This window comes from Apodemus sylvaticus, chromosome 9 (assembly GCF_947179515.1).
Source record: "Apodemus sylvaticus chromosome 9, mApoSyl1.1, whole genome shotgun sequence".
Taxonomy (NCBI): domain Eukaryota; kingdom Metazoa; phylum Chordata; class Mammalia; order Rodentia; family Muridae; genus Apodemus; species Apodemus sylvaticus.
This window is the reverse complement of record NC_067480.1, coordinates 20,086,557-20,104,036: the sequence shown is the minus strand read 5'-3', so window position 1 is coordinate 20,104,036 and position 17,480 is coordinate 20,086,557.

The window sequence follows — 17,480 nt, the reverse complement described above, 5'->3', positions numbered from 1 at the left end:
CTTCCTGTGGTCTGTGAATTGTAGCTTGTTTATTTTGAGCTTTTGGGCTAACATCCACTTAGCAGTGAGAGCATACCATGTGTGTTCTTTTGTGATCAGGTTGACACTTTCTAGTTCCATCCATTTGCCTAAGAATTTCATGAATTCATTGTTTTTAATAGCTGAATAGTACTCCATTGTGTAGATATACCATAATTTCTGTATCCATTCCTCAACATCTGGGTTCTTTCCATCTTCTGGCTATTATAAATAAGGCTGCTATGAACATAGTGGAGCATGTGTCCTTATTACATGTTGGAGGATCTTCTGGGTATATGTCCAGGAATGATATATCTGGGTCCTCAGGTAGTACTGTGTCTAATTTTCTGAGGAACCACCAAACTGATTTCCAGAGTGGTTTTACCAGCTTGCAATCCCACCAACAATGGAGAAGTGTTCCTCTTTCCCCACATCCTCTCCAGCATCTGCTGTCTCCTGAGTTTTTCATCTTAGATGTTCTGACAGGTGTAAGGTGGAATCTCAGTGTTGTTTTGATTTGCATTTCCCTGATAACTAAGGATGCTGAACATTTCTTTAGGTGCTTTAGAGCCATTTGAGTTTCCTCAGTTGAGAATTCCCTGTTTAGCTCTGTACCCCATTTTTTAATAGGATTATTTGACTCTCTGGAATCTAACGTCTTGAGTTCTTTGTATACATTGGATATTAGCCCTCTATCAGATATAGGATTGATATAGATCTTTTCCTAATCTGTTGGTTGTTGTTTTGGCCTATTGACAGTGTCCTTTGCCTTACAGAAGCTTTGGAGTTTTATGAGGTCCCATTTGTCGATTCTTGTTCTTAGAGAATAAGCCACTGGTGTTCTAGTCAGGAAAATTTCCCCTGTGCCCATGTGCTCCAGGTTCTTCCTCACTTTCTCCTCTATAAGCTTCAGTGTATCAGGTTTTATGTGGAGGTTCTTGGTCCACTTGGACTTGAGCTTAGTACAAGGAGATAAGAATGGATCAATTTGCATTCTTCTACATGCTGACCTCCAGTTGAACCAGCACCATTTGTTGAAAATGCTGTCTTTTTTTCCACTGGATGGTTTTAGCTCATTTGTCAAAGATCAAGTGACCAAAGGTGTGTGGGTTCATTTCTGGGTCTTCAATTCTATTCCATTGATCTACCCTGCCTGTCACTGTACCAATACCATGTTTTTTGTTTGTTTTGTTTTTTTTTTTTAATCATTATTGCTCTGTAGTACTGCTTTAGGTTAGGGATGGTAAATCCCCCAGAATTTCTTTTATTGTTGAGAATAGTTTTAGCTATCCTGGAGTTTTTGTTATTCCAACTGAATGTGAGAATTGTTCTTTCTAACTCTATGAAAAATTGAGTTAGAATTTTGATGCGGATTGCATTGAATCTGTAGGTTGTTTTAGGGAATATGGCCATTTTTATATTATTAATCTTGCCAATTCAATCCATGAGCACAGATCTGTCCATCTTCTGGGGTCTATTTTGATTTCTTTCTTCAGAGACTTGAATTTCTTGTAATACATATCTTTCACTTGTTTTGTTAGAGTCATGCCAAGATATTTTATATTGTTTGTGACTATTATGAAGGGTGTCATTTCCCTAATTTCTTTCTCAGCCTGTTTATCCTTTGAGTATAGGAAGGCTACTGATTTGTTTGAGTTAATTTTATATCCAGTCACATTGCTGAAGTTGTTTATCAGGTTTAGAAGTTCTCTGGTGGAATTTTTGGCGTGACTTATGCATACTATCATATCATTTGCAAATAGTGATAGTTTGACTTCTTCCTTTCCAACTTGTATCCATTTGACCTCCTTTTGTCATCTAAGTGCTCTGACTAGAACTTCAGGCACTGTATTAAATATATAGGGAGAGAGTAGGCAGCCTTGTCTAGTTCCTGATTTTAGTGGGATTGCTTCAAGTTTCTCCATTTACTTTGATGTTGGTTACTGGTTTGCTGTATATTGCTTTTACTATATTTAGGTATGGGCCTTGAATTCCTGATATAAGATGCTGTGTTTCTTAATATGTAAATATATTACATATAATTTCTTGCTTGGCATAAGTCACCAGCTTATGCAAGATCTTCTGATCCCACCCTAGCTGTTGTTTTGTCTTCTCCCTCTCTCAGTCCTACCTCCTGACTTATTGCCACTTGAGACCCTCATTCCCATCAGCTGGAGCCTGGTGCATAGTGGCCTGGATTGGGATCTATTGGGACTGAAGTTATAGGTGAACTTATGAGATTGGGAACTGAATCTGGTTTTTCTGTGAGAACAAGTATTCCTTACCACTCACTTATTTCCTTAGCTCTAGCAACTGTGCCTTTATGATTTGGGTATTTTTATAGAAATCTTTGGAATTTCCTAACACATTTTAAAACTTCAAAGGTGTGGAATGATGCTGGGTGTTAGGGCATATGTGTGGTATTGCTGCTTGGTGACCTACAGTGAGAGATCACTACAGTCTTTTCTGCTTCTCTGATGCACAGTAGTTGCCACGGAGACCATACTGCTGCCAGGGCAGCTAATTGGCTGGCTTAGATATGAGATGTTTCTTTGCTATCAGAGTATATGCAGCCCTCAGTTGACTCCACAGAGCCCAGTAGCAACATGGACAGGCCTGAGGCAGATGCCCTGAGGCAAGTAACAGCCTAGCTGATGGCAGAGAGGAAGCCTGTTGTATCTGGGCTCTGCATCCTCAGGAAAGCCTAGTTTAGGGACACCTGGGCAGTGGCTACTTCCAGCACCATCTGAAGGTGTAGAGAGGGCCGGGAGACCTCCTGCTGCCTTCTCGGAGATGAAAGTGCCTTGTTTGGGGCCTTGGTTGATTTGGTCCTCAAGGCCAATCTAGTTGTGGCAGGGATTGGATGCCACTGAGGTGGGAATTGAGGCTTGGTTAATCTCAGACATGTGGGTGTGGCTAGGTACATGCCATGCTTATTGAGAAACTGAGGTTTTCATGGGCTACCCGGGTGGAGTGATTGTGGTGTCAATAAAAAAGCTGTTGGCTAATGAGCTGAGGCAGGAGATAGGAGGTGGGACACTGCAAGGAAGAGGGAGTATTCTTGGAAATGGTGAGAAAATAAAAAGAGATTCGAGAGAGACATGGGGAGAGGAGAGGAGGAGATGGTGAGGAAGATGTAGATTGAGACTGAAGGGGGGGTTAACTAGCCACATGGAAGACCTAGAATAGTTTTAATAAGTCAAGTAAGTTACAAGCTGGTCAGTGAATGAAATAAAGCTTATGGTTTAGGTATTTATTAGTAAGTAAATTAGTCTCATGGTCGTCATTTCAGGAGCAGGAGCTGGGAAAGGAAAATGGATTTTATTATTTTTATAACACATCTATCTATCTATCTATCTACCTATCTAATTTATCTATCACCCATATATCTATGTATCTATGTATCTATCTTCCATGTATGTATGAACAGGTGATGAACAGGAGATGGGAATGAGAAGCATTCCTCACTGTAGACTACCTGAGGGACATAGCCTTGCCTCAAGTGGAAGCTGAAGTGTTCATGGGGCAGGAGGCTTAGCCTGAGGAGTGGGAGGGCTGCTCCGGGCTGTTAGATGGAGTTAGAGGGCTGGAGCACCTTGAGGTGACCGTGGTAACTCTTTTCATGATGATAGCTATCATCAATGATTCAAGGACACACACTGCCCTATTCCCCTGGCTTCTCCACCCAGGGAGGCGACTCTTGCTCTGCAAAGAGATGGAATGGGAGAGGCATAGAGCCGGGGAAAGATCTTGCAGCTCAGAAAGACAGAAGGCTCGCTAGTTTGTCAGTATGAGGGGACACTGGGCAGAGAAGGAGGGAATCTGCCATTTGATGTGGATGCTGTGACTCTCAGGGTCTGAAATCCCTGGGGCCAGTTGAGTCAGAGTTGGGGCATTTTAGGTTCTGGAGAAGTAAGAAGCATCTTTAAGGCTCACAAAGCATCTCGAAGCATATTCTGTACGGACGATCTCTTGTGCAGCGTATAAAAGTACCACCTGTCAATAAAAAGCTGACAGCCTACAGCAGGGGAGGAGGGAATAGGCAGGAGTTCCGGGAAGAGAGAGGAACTCTGAGAAAGAGTCAGGCAGGGAAGGATTTGCCACCTGGACTCAGATGAATCTGCTGCATGATACTGAGAGGTAGCCAGCCACATGGCAGACATAGAATAGTATAAACGGGCTACTATAAGTCAGGAGCTAGTTGGGGAGCAGGCCTACCTTAAGTCCATAAGCATTATAAATAAAAACAAGCCTCTGTGTCATTTCTAGGGAACTGGAGCCGTCATCGAGAATCCATAAAGGTTACAAATGGCGTTCAATGTAAGGTCTCATAAAATCCAAGCTTAGAACCTGAGAAAAAACGTCCACTTGGGGGTCGGGAGTTGGGGGCGAGGGTGGGGTGGGGTGGGCAATCACATTCCAGAGCCAGACACAATTTCCTAGCCAGGCAGGAGGCTCAATCCCTAAAAGAGAGAGCAAACAAGTCTCTGCACTTCTCAGGCATGGTAGAGGGAAGGAGCAGCTCCCTGCTGGGTGTCTGAGCATGCGCACACCCTGTAGGAAGGCAGAGTGTGCCCACAGGAAAAGCCTGCTGCTGCCCGGAGCAGACAGCCAGCCTGCCCGACTCAGCAAAAAGTGTGGCTGCTTAAGAGTTCCCGCCGAGCAATGTGGTTTGGACGTCACACTATTCTGTGAGCTGTGGCCCAGAGCAAAACAGGCAGAGGCACACTGCGGCCTGGAGCCACCATCCCAGAGTGGGCAGAATTCAGAGGGCAAACAGCGGCTCCAGCCCCTAAACTGGCAAGGGCAGTCTGTTAGACTGAGCTGAGGCGGTAGAGATAGCTGCCCGGGGAACCTGCAGACACACAGAAAAGCAGAAGAAACATTTTCCCAGAGGTGACTGAGAAGCGCCGAAATTCTGAAAGGTTAATGTATTAAATTTGAAAACATTAAAAGGGAAAAGAAACTGGGTATAGACAATCATAGAAAAATATTTAGTTTGAAAATAATGACGTTAAGTCTCCAAAGGAAGGAGTACATTAGAGAAATTAAAAATAAAATATTTTCTATGTTAAAAATGGAGAAAAGCTGGGCTGGAGAGATGGCTCAGCGGTTAAGAGCATTGTCTGCTTTTCCATAGGTCATGAGTTCAATTCCCAGCAACCACAAGGTAGCTCACAACCACCTGCAGTTGAATCAGATGCCCTCTTCTGGTGTGTGAAGGACAGTGTGCTCATATACATAAAATAAATCTTTTTTAAAAATGGAGAAAGGCACAGGACAGGACTTTTGGATTCCATATAATTTTGTTTTGCTTATCAGCAAATATGGTTTGCATACACTTGACCCAAGGAGTGGCACTATTAAAAGGTGTGGCCTTGTTGGAGTGGGTATGTCACTATGGGTGTGGGCTTTAAGACCCTCATCCTAGCTTCCTGGAAGTATTCTGCTAGCAGCCTTCAGATGAAGATGTAGAACTCTCAGCTCTGCCTGAACCATGCCTGCCTGGATACTACTGCCATGTTCCCGCTTTAATGATAATTAAAGAGACTGAACCTCTGAACCTGTAAGCCAGCCCCAATTAAATGTTGTCCTTTCTAAGACTTGAATTTGTCGTGGTGTCTGTTCATAGCAATAAAACCCTAACTAAGACAAGCATACAAATAATTATATTTTCCATGTGTGTTCTTTTCTGATTGGGTCGCCTCACTCAAGATGACATTTTCCAGTTCCACCCACTTGCCTAAGAATTTCATGAGTTTATTGTTTTTAATAGCTGAGTAGTACTCCATAGTACTTTAGCTTTTGAAAATAGTAATGCTGAATGCAAAAGGGCTATTAGACCTTTAGGGGTAAGATCCACACCTCTTTATAAATGGATTAAAACTATTACAGATTTAGAATCTAATGCTCACAACTCAGTTATGGTTGTGTAAGACCCCACAAAAACCGAGGGTGCCCCAGCACCCCACACCCCGGAAGGCGACACCTAAATCACTCGCGAGAAACGGTCTCGATGCAATAGCATGAGGATTTCTTTATTCCAGAATTCTGGGTTCCATAGCCGTGCACCACGCAGGGTTAGAGGACTATGGACCCCGAGTGCTGAATTGCGACAGCTTTTATAAGTTTACGATAAAGCCTGGGAATCACAAACCAATCATTTCTTAGCATGGAGAGCCCGCGAAATGCAAGCCAATTGATTTGTACCACTCCATAGTTTTTAGGCCAATCAGTTTAAATTATCGGAGCCCGCACTCAGTGGACCAATTAGTTTCCTATAACGTCTACAGCTGCGTGAACTCCTGCTTAGGGGTAATGGCATAAGTTTACAGAAGATAAGCTTAGCCCATTTCCAGTTACCCTATGGGGCCAGGATCACCTATTCAAGGCCTTTCTGCTAGGTCTAAACAAAGGGGCTCTGGAATGTGACCTTTTACCTAGTTTCTAACAAAGTGAGATAGCATTTTAAACTCCTGATTTCTTGGGGTCATTAGAGTTAGGCTGTATTATTTTCTACCCTTTCAGTTGGACAAACAATTAAAGATGCTATAAACACTCAAAATGCCAATTGCTCTAGCTGTGAAAGATTAGGTCATTTCCTGTAGACAATCCGTTCCTAAGGATAAATTTTTTAATAATAATTCAGGGAGAAAGTTTCCTGTGATATATAGATTTGGAAGGAATGGACATTGGGCTAATGACTGTAGGTCATCCAAAGATATTCAAGGCAATTCCGTAATGTTGGAAAACTGACCAAGGGGCCTCATCAAGGCCCAACAAAACCAACATGAGCCATTTGTCTTATTTGTCTTACCAAGGAAAGACGGTTCTGAAAAATGACTAGAAAAATCAAAGCCTGATAGGACAAATAGAGCTGCTCAAAACCTAGACAAACCACTTAACAGAGATAGAGCAGCTCCTCTGGATAAAACAAGAGATTCTAAGAATACCAAGAAAACCCAGATATCTTGGCAAACTACTATAAATGATAAGAGACCAAGTTAAAATTATAGTTATATGGAATTGAGACTGCTTAGTGGATACAGGAGCAGATGTAGCAATAATTTCACAAGATTCATAGAATCCAAGTTGGTTACCTCAAAAGGTATCTACTCAGGTCCTAGGGATTGAGACATTGTCTCAGGTTGAAGTGGAAACTTAGGGGTTATTTGGAAAGTAGGTTGGATGGCATTTTGCTGGGGCAAACAAGTGAAGGAATGTTTATCTGAAGTGGGCACAGGTGAAAGGCTAAGGCAGACTCATGAAGGACACAGGAGAAAGGATGTTTTGCTGAAGCAAACACAGGAAATGACACGTGATGAGGGATTCTTCACTAACGATCCACTTTACATTGCGCAGTTGAGCTGCATTTGTCAGGACCCCATGGAGAGACACACTTAAAGACTTCTGGTGGTGTGATGGAGTTTCTTGTCAATTCTGCAGGCTTAAGCCCGTTGGCAGAGTGATCTCAGCTAAGACAGACACATGTGCTGAGGTAAGGCCTGCTGAGGACACGTGATCCTTGGTTGGAATATAAATAGAACTTGATGGACAGTGACACCCCCTGGGTCCCTCCTGCTCACTTGTGCCAAGGCTGAGGCCTGACTGCTCCTCACAGGTCATGCCACCATCGCTGCTCTCCCAGCACTACTGAACTGGACTGCTGGTGTATCTTGAAGTGTTTGTTTGCGAGTAGATCGAGCTGCCACTACTGACTCCTGTGAACTAAACTGCAGATTTCCATACAGTGCAGATGGAAGTTGCTCCAAAGAACCAGTTCTAAACAGGTCCACTTCCCCTGTATCCTTTGTTTTGCACTACCTCTGGTGGGTGGTGGGCTAAAAGGGAGGTTAAAGTGTTTAAGAACCATCATTAAGAGTAGACTTTGAAAAAATTAAAGTTATATCAGGCAAAACAAAGTCTAAAATGGATTAAATGCGTAGGACCAGAAGGTTCTTCATTTTCAAATAGGAAAATGAAGGCCATGTGTGGCTAATATAGTCATAAATCTATGGGAACAGATCTATTGCAACAGTGGGAAGCACAGATTAACATTCTTACAACTTTAGAGACAGGCTGTAACAGAGGAGATACTCCTAATAAAGAAATAAAAAACCATGTTATTGAAGACAGATAATGAAATCCATAAGCAGGACACAGCAGACTCTTCAGCCTTGTGTGTGGGAGCCATTGCTGATGGACGCCAGCTGCCCTGCCACTAAAATGGCAGACTGACAAACCTGTTTGGGTAGAACAATGGTCTATAACAAAAGGAACGTCACAGGCACTAGAACAGCTAGTCCAAGGGCTGTGGGAGATTCAACATATAGAGGAATCTATCAACCCTTGAAATTCTCCTACATTCATCATTAAAAGAAATCTGGAAAATGGAGGATGTTTTTCGATAAAATTATTCAGCCAAGGGACACTTTACAGCCTGAAATCCTATTGCCTTCCTTGTTACCCAAGGCATAACCTATTATAATGATTGGTTTAAATACTGCTTTTTCAAAAAATAATTTAGAAATAATTTGTAAGAAGTTTCCTCAATCAATAATTTATCATTATATGAATGATATTTTTTGCTGGCTGATTCAGAAGCAGATACCTTAGGAAAAATGTTTGATGAAGTAAAGAAAAATTTGCCTTGTTAGGGATTACAAATTGCTCCTGATAAAATACAAAGAGAAGATTCAATTAATTATCTAGGATATAAGATAGGTTTACAAAAGATTAGACCATAGAAAGTACAAATTAGGAGAGACCAATTAAAATCTTTTAATGATTTTCAAAAAGTGTTGGGAGATATTAATTGGCTAAGGCCACAATTGGATTAACAACACAAGAGATAAGTAATTTTATTTCAAATCATACAAGGTGATACGGACTTAAATAGTCAAAGAAAATTATCAGCTGAGGCTGAAAAAGAATTGGATCTGGTAGAAATTGCAAGATGCACATGTGGGCCATTTGGATCTAAAGCTGGCTTGAATTTTAGTTGTTTTGCTGTTTATTCATTCTCCTACAGGAATTCTTACCCAGAGAGAATATAATATTATGGCATAAATATTTTTAGCACAAGAACAGAGTAAAAAATTGAAGACCTATATAGAAACGTTTTCTGAATTGATTCTGAAAGGAAAAATGACACTTTATCAATTAGCAGGAATAGACCCAGCAGAAATTATAGTACCTTTTACTAATGCTGAAATTGCCCCATGATGGGCAGAAAATAAACATTGGCAAAGATCTCAAAGTAATTTTTTTTGAGAGAAATTAACAAATACCTGCTAAGCAAGTTATTTTGGTTTATAAAAATAACTAATTGGATTCTCCCTCATATAGTAAAAGATACACCAATTTGGAAGCTCCTATATTCTATACTGATGCAGATAAATCAGGAAAGACAGGTTATAAGTCAGAAAAATAAGTAAAGTGGTTATGATTCAGTTGAAATATCAGAGCTCTATGCTATTCCTTTTTTTTTTTTGGTTTTTTGGATTTGTTTTTTTTTTTTGTTTGTTTGTTTGTTTTGTTTTTTGAGTCAGGGTTTCTCTGTATAGCCCTGACTGTCCTGGAACTCATTCTGTAGACCAGGCTGGCCTTGAACTCAGAAATCCGCCTGCCTCTGCCTCCCAGAGTGCTGGGATTACAGGTGTGCGCCACCATGCCCAGTGCTCTATGCCATTCTTATGGTAGATTTTCCAGAATCTCTAACTTTAGCTACTGACTCTCAATATGTAGAAAGAGCTGTTTTTCATATAGAAACTGCTGAGCTTATTCAGGATAGTTTAGAACTAACCTCACTATTTATTCAACTATAATAAGTAATCAGAAATTGGAATCATCTAATGTATATAACACATATCAGATCCCATATGGGTCTACCAGGCTCTTTGGTACAAGATAATGATAAAATTGATCAGCTACTAGTAGGAAATGTTCTAGAAGTTTCAGAATTCCATAAAAAACACCATGTTAACAACAAAGGTTTAAAGAAAGATTTTTCTATCACTTGACAACAAGTTGAGGTAATTATAAGGAAATGTCCTACCTGTTCTCTGTATAAGCAAACTCCATTACCTGCAGGGAATAACCTGAAAGGAACCCAAAGAAATAAAATATGGCAAGTTGATGTGTTTCATTTTACATTGTCTGGAAAATTAAAGTATGTGCACCATACCAGAGATACATATTCAGGATTTCAATGGGCAACTGCTTAATTTCTGAAGAAATTAAGCTAATTTTATAATTACATATTTATTAGTAGTTATTACTAATTATGGGAATACCTGTACAAATTAAGGCTGACAATGTTCCAGAATATGTCAATAATAAAATGAAACTTCTTTGCATATTATAATATAAAGCATATTATAGGTATACTACACAATCCTATAAGACAAACAGTTGTAGAAAGATATAATCATACTTTAAAAGGGGTATTCAAAAAACAGAAAGGGGGGTAACAATGACTCCTAGAGAAAGATTACATAATGTTTTAAATTTTTTACATTGTAATGAGCAAAAACCAACAGTTACTGAGAGACACTGAGTTATGGGGGAAACTGCTGAAATAAATCAGCCTATATATTATAAGGATGTCTTAACTTCAGAATGGAAGGCAGGAAATGTGGGGGAGAGGGTTTGCCTTTGTTTCAACATGAGAAGAAGAGCTATGAATTCCATTAAAATTGATAAAGACTAGATCAGACAGGTCGCCAAAGACTAGAAATCTTGGCGGCAGACACGAAGGAAGAAACAAAGAAGAACAACAAAAGAGTGTATGCAGTAGAGTATATGCTGATCCATGAAAACAGCTCTGAGACTGGCTAAGGCATGAATGTCTCCAGCTAAGACCTCGGCTAGGCACAGACAATAGATTTTGTTGGTGCAGAGTCCTCAGGACTTACCATGCCACCCATTCCAATGGCATGGATGGAAATTTATATTATAGTTTGGAGATATAGTTATAAGGTATAACATTTGATCCCTTTCTCCTGATCAAACATAGAGAATCATTGTTAGCTGAATTTTGTACACCTCACATTCCACACATGTGATAATGCAGATATGTATATTATCTTTAAAAGTTTATATATTTGCAGAGTGAAAGGACCAGACACCAAAGAAGATAAGTAGCAGCCTAGGTGAACCAGCCTCACAGACTGCCCCTCACCATCATGTGTGCTAATAAACAGTCTCATTTGTTCAGGTCAGATTCAGATCTCCTTCTACCTCTGTCTCTTTATGTTGCCGCAGAAAGCTAACATCTGATGCTCAAACCCAGGAGGACATCTGGAGTCCATGGGTGGCTTCTAGTTCCTCCCTTGCTCTCATCTACTCTCCGATCCTGGGCTGAGTAGACCTGGCAAGGCCATTTGTCTCCCCAAGGGAGCCACTTCCTTCACCCCTTGTCGCAGCCCTTTCTCCTCTCACTTTTGTTTTTGTTATGGTCTGACTTCCTCACCCCAATAGCTGTGGCCATTTTGTTCATGCCTGTCAACTATTTGATATTGTTGCTGTAACATGCCTGCCAGCCACTGGCACAGAGAAGTGACTTGGTTCAAGGATGTGCTGACCACAGACCCTGTTTTGTTCTGTATGTTCTGAATGAGGTTCGCTAATCTTAAGAAATTCCACAAAGCTTTACATCAAATTAAAGGTCAATATGAACTGTTATGTCTAATATATCTTGAGTCAGAGCTGACCACCAGGCAATCTTTCCTGTGCCTACATATGAGCTCACTGTGGTTTTTGTGGCTGACACTGAAGAATGCTATGAATAAGCCAAAAATTATGATTATAATACACTGCTATTATATATCATAATGTCTGTTATCTCAAGGTTCTGAAATTCTTCTCTTCACCATCCACCTACCACCCACCCTTTACTTTACTCAGGACCAATCATCTTAAAGGTTAGCTGGTAACACTTTGCCTAGTAAACCAACTTCTCTCCTCTATACCCTTTAAACTTTTGAGCTTTTCTCATATAAAAAGTCTACACTGAGAACACACTAGTACCGTGTTAGGCTCCCGCAGTCCTTTTTGTGGTCCTAGATGTCCAGTGTTATGGTGTGCATCCAATAAGGTATGTTTGCTTAACTAAGATCAGAGCTTGCTTGGTTTGAGTGGCAACTCCCTGAACCCCAACAGTTCTGTTCTGTTGAGTCTGACGTCCAGATAAGAGGCTCCATTCGGTGAGAGCACACATCCAACAGCAGACAAATGTTGATGCAAGTGATAACTCGTGGCGGTCTAACTCAGAAGCATCCTGATTAGGTCTTAGGGGGCTCATGGGAGCCCCTCAGGCTAGTGCTGAGATTCATTCAGTTGAGAGTTCCAAGAGCTCTCCACGGGCCTCATGATATCTTGATTGCTGGCAAGTACGAGTCTAACAATGTCCCTCTACCTTTTCAACCTGAAAACTCAGGAGCTTCCAGGGGCAGCTGGATCTGACCCCGGTTTTTAACTTGGTTCCACATCTGCTGTGGGCTCCAAATTATCAGTACCAAAGAACACTTCCTTAGCCTGGCTGGGGCTAATCTTAAAGAGTTCCATTTGGGAGACATCAGATTGACCACACTTGCTTAACTTAGGTCCAAATCGACTTCAATATACACCGGACTACTTCCACTTCATTGGACAATGGCCACTGCTGGCTCAGATTAGAACTTCAGATATTAATATCTAAATTAATTTAGATGACTTTGTAAGATGCAACAGAGGCTTGCACAAGGCCCCTCCCCTAATTCAAGCCCCTAGCTCTCCTCAGTTCTTCTTATCCCTGCCAATCAGTTTCTGCTCAGAGCTGACTTTTTTTTTCTGAGACAGGGTTTCTCTGTGTAGCCTTGGCTGTCCTGGAACTCACTCTGTTGACCAGGCTGGCCTCAAACTCAGAAATATGCCTGCCTCTGCCTCCCAAGTGCTGGGATTAAATACCACTGCCCAGCTTTTTTTTTTTTTTTTTTTTTTTTTTTTTTTTTTTTTTTTTTTGTCAAGGTTTCTCTATACATAGCCCTGGCGGTCCTGGAATCTAATCTGTAGATCAGGCTGGTCTCAAACTCACACAGGCCCACTTGCCTCTGCCTCCCGAGTGCTAGGATTAAAGGTGCACACTTAACTTGTCTCCCTTTTCCCAAGGGGCTTGCTTATCGAGCCCTGAGGAAATGAGCCCTGATGTCTTGCTAGCTGCAGAATAAGGCCCCAGCTAGTTTAGGGTAAGGACTCCTATCAGGGTTAGGAGTTAAGGTTAGGAACAGAGTTTGGTTTAGGGTTAGGAGTTAAAGTTATGGCTTGGGTCAGGGTTAAGGTCAGGGTCAGGATGAGGGTTGGAGGGTTAGGGTTTGTTGTATAAAACATTTCTTCAAGATTGAAACATTCCATCCTTCAGGGACACTCCCTAACCAGGAAGTAAAACAACTCAAAATAGCTTCAGGAATTCCCTGAAACCAACCAGATTTACTAGGATCCTCCCTGACAGAGTAAACAAACCAAGTTGCAAAGAAGATTCTGAGACCCAGTCAACTGCCTGGAAGAGGTTTAGACCAATGTCTGAGCCACTTAGAAAGGCATGCTTCAATCCGTTGAACTGCCTGCAGGCTGTGCAGTTTGCTCTAGCTTTTGTGAGCCATCATCACCTGTTCTGGGGTAGTTTTTGGCGATGCAGCTGTCTTTGAGTTATTTCTGCTCCTGTAAGTAACCCTTCACCCATATTCCTTTAAGCAACCCCAATAGAACTCATTAGTTCTCCAAATTGGACTATGGTGGTATCTTCTTTACTTTGGTCTGTTGTGGGCTCCCTATCTGGGTGAGTAGACATGTATATTAATCAGAGTTCTCTAGAGTCACAGAACTTATGGAATGAATCTCTCTCCCCTCTCTCTCTTTCTCTTTCTCTCTTTATGTGTGTGTGTGTGTATGTAAACATATATACATACACACATATATAATGCATACCAGTATATATGTATGCATACATGAATATATGTGTGCATATATATGTATATATATACATATATGTATATGTGTGTAGCTGCCTGTGGCTACATGCTAACAGCCTGGGTTCCCTGGAAGAAGAGATGGGGATAGAAATTAGGGTGGCAAGAGAAGCACATAGAGACAAGGCACAATTTCTTGTTCAAGGCTAGACCTTTAATGAATCTCTCCAAAGATATATAGGCAGGGCAAGACCCTTCCCCAAAGGCTGGAAACTGGTTCTGCTTGTTCTGCAGGAGGCTGGTGGTCAGGTGTCTGGGCTGCTATTCTTTGAGAACAATGGGTTAGATCCTTAAGGGCTGGGGTAGGTCACATACATGTATGTATATGTATGTGTGTGTATGTGTGTGTGTGTGTGTATCTCAGCCTCACAGGCTGGGTGGTTCAGTTGGTCTTCTGTATAAGCTGGAAATCTGAAGAAGTAGGCTCCAATGGATGTAATAGCAAAGTAAATGCAAGCAGGTAAAGAACGAACAAACCCTTCCTTCTTCTGTTGTACTTATGTAGGCCTCCAGCAGAAGGCATAGCCCAGATTAAAGATGTGCCTCGAGATCTGGATTAAAGGTATGTGCCAATCTGGACCAAAAGTAGTGTCTTCCATCCTCAAGATCTGCATCGCAGATGTGCCCTGATTCTGAGTTGTAGTTCATTCCAAGTGTAGTCAAGCTGACAACAGAGAATAGTCATCACCTCTACCTCTGTGTAGCATCGCTCCAGGAGGCATCGGAACAGGGACATAAAAGAACTGAAGATGAGTTGGGAGTAGTGAGTGCATGGTCCTTGGCTACAGATAGCAAGACATGCGATGGAGGCTGAGCCATTAGGTCAGCAGTGTCTGCGAGAGGAATCCCAGGATAGCAGCAGATAGATCTGTGTGTGTGGTAAGGTGCGCCCTGTCTGTTTGATGAGTGGGGTCCACCACATGAATACAGAGATGCTCTGAAGACAGTTAAAGGAAACTAAAGAAGTTAGTGTGCAAGTGTTCAGTTTATCATCAACAGGAGCAGAAGTCTCCTGGCCTCTGTTGTGTGTGGTTAGATGTGTATCTGAGGCAGAAATGGCTACCAAGTAGGAACTTGTTTGTGTAAATGAGCTATTGCCACGAGAAAGGGAGACGTGGCGCATCCTCCGTGTTAGGGTTAGCCTCTGACCTGGTGAGAAAGTAAGATAAAGGGGAGCATGGGAGGAGGTATTGGCTGCTTCTTAAGGCTTGGGTGCCCGAGGGAAAAGAGAGCATAAGTTAGATCTGTGCTCAAAAGCCCTTCCTGGGATCCAAGAACTTGGAAGTCATGGGAAGATTCAGAGAGTGAGGAGGAGAACATGGTAAAAGCAATAGAAGATACCCCCGGGCTCCAACGTTAAATAGAGAGACTGCGAAAATCTATAACCCAGAGTGCAGATGTGGGTATCCACAATGGTCCTATATGAAAAAACCGAGGGTGGTCAGGGAATGATCAGTGCCTGAACTTCTGCAGTTGGGGAAGGCTTTTAAACAAGCCATGGAAGAGCCTGTGGCAGCCTGCCTGGTGAGGGAGAGGCGCATGAGAGCAGATGCGATTAGTCTGACCGCTGTGAAGATGGAGATAGCAGTGTGTCTTCCCATCTCTTCTTAAGGCAAAGGCTGCAAAACCTGAGGGGCTGAGTGAGAAATCCAGCCTTGATGGACTGCCTTCTCAAAGCCCTTAGGAACCCTTGGCTATCTCTGTCTGAAGTCCCCATAGATGCCCAGGAACTGAAAACAACATAGGACAGGTGCTACTGAGGGAACCAGGAGCAAAGAAGCTATGCGTAGACCCGCAGTTCTCTGGACCAGACAGAACTATGCTCACCGGAGAATTAAGGAGAAAGCTGATCTAATAGGGACTTCCAGATGGGGGTGGGGCTTAGTGGCTTTGCTGAGCCCCAAGAGGGAGGGTTTTTTTATGATGAGAAGCTTTGGCAGACCGTAGAGATATAGACTGTCATGGGAATTAGGTTCATTCGGGGCTAAAGAACACGGGAGGAGGTGGAAGAATGAACAGACAGTGGGCCCTATCCGGGTCACCTGAAAGTAACGTGGCTAGATTTGTGTTGAGTTGTTGCTGTGCCTGTTCTCAGACTCCAAAAGACCACCAAGGAGCTGACTCTGAGGCAATCGCACTAGGGTCTTTTATTCAAGCAGGACGGGAAGGTGGAGCCCCGAGTCCAGTTTTAGGGGAGCACTTATGTAGGGAAGAAGGGAGTATCTAGCCTGGGACACATTTGATTGGGGGGGGGGAGGCATTATGATCTTTAACATAATTGGCTGGCGCTGGGAGCCAAGTGTTTCTCCTGATTGGTGGCTGTTAGCCAGGGGAAGGCTCATACCCTGGAGGTGTGGATTTGTTGGGGAGTAACCTAGAAACTGGTGCTAGGTGCCAGCTTGTTAGCTAACTTGAGTTCAACCTTAAGTCAGGTTCTCTAAGATGGAGTCTGAACCCCAAAGATCTGGTCTCTCTGGAGTTCCTCCTGACAACCATATCAGTTAAGCCAATTAAAAAATTGAGTCTTTATTTATTTATTTTTTTATTGATGGCCAAACCAGGAAAAAATGGACTTATGCCTCCAAAAAGTCTCTTGGTGCCCAAGCTCAGGGGTACAGTGTTTTAAAGACAAAACCCCAATGCTTGTGGGTGGGAGGGTTATATCAGTGAGAGATTTAGAGTTGTCTAGTTATGTCTGCTTTCTTTGTAAGGCTCGGTGGTGTCTCTCAGACACTACATTGTATGTTCGGACCATGGTCCATGGTCAGTCTCTGAAGCATTGCCAGGTGGAGGTGGTTGTTAGCTCTCTGGGGGGCTATGGAGTGGCTGGGCAGTTATAAAATAAAGTTGGGGACAGGATGGTGTGACCCCAGTCATTTCCCCATTGCCTTGGTGACTTCGAAGTCTTTCATCTTGCTTAAGGGCTAAACGCTTGTTCTTAAGGATCATTAACCTGACTGAGGCAATTCTTCGATGAACTTTAAAAGGCAATTTCCTATGCAAGGCCCCACAGCAATTGTATAAAAAGGGGAGAAGGGGCATCTGGGCCAGTAAAGGGACCTGAGAACTATTTCAGACATTTTATGGTACCAGGAATTATTTGACCCATACTGCTCTTGTTTCTTATCTGAATTCTCTCTAACCTTTTCTCTTTTCTTTTCTTTTCTTTTCTTTTCTTTTTTTTCTTTTCTTTTCTTTCCTCCCTCCCTTCCTTCCTTCTTCTTTCTTTCTTTCTTTCTTTCTTTCTTTCTTTCTTTCTTTCTTTCTTTCTTTCTTTCTTTCCTTCCTTCCTTCCTTCCTTCCTTCCTTCCTTCCTTCCTTCCTTCCTTCCTTTCTTTCTTTCTTTCTTTCTTTCTTTCTTTCTTTCTTTCTTTCTTTCTTTCTTTCTTTCTTTCTTTCTTTCTTTCTTTCTTTCTTTCTTTCTTTCTTTTGGTTTTTGGTATTTTTCGAGACAGA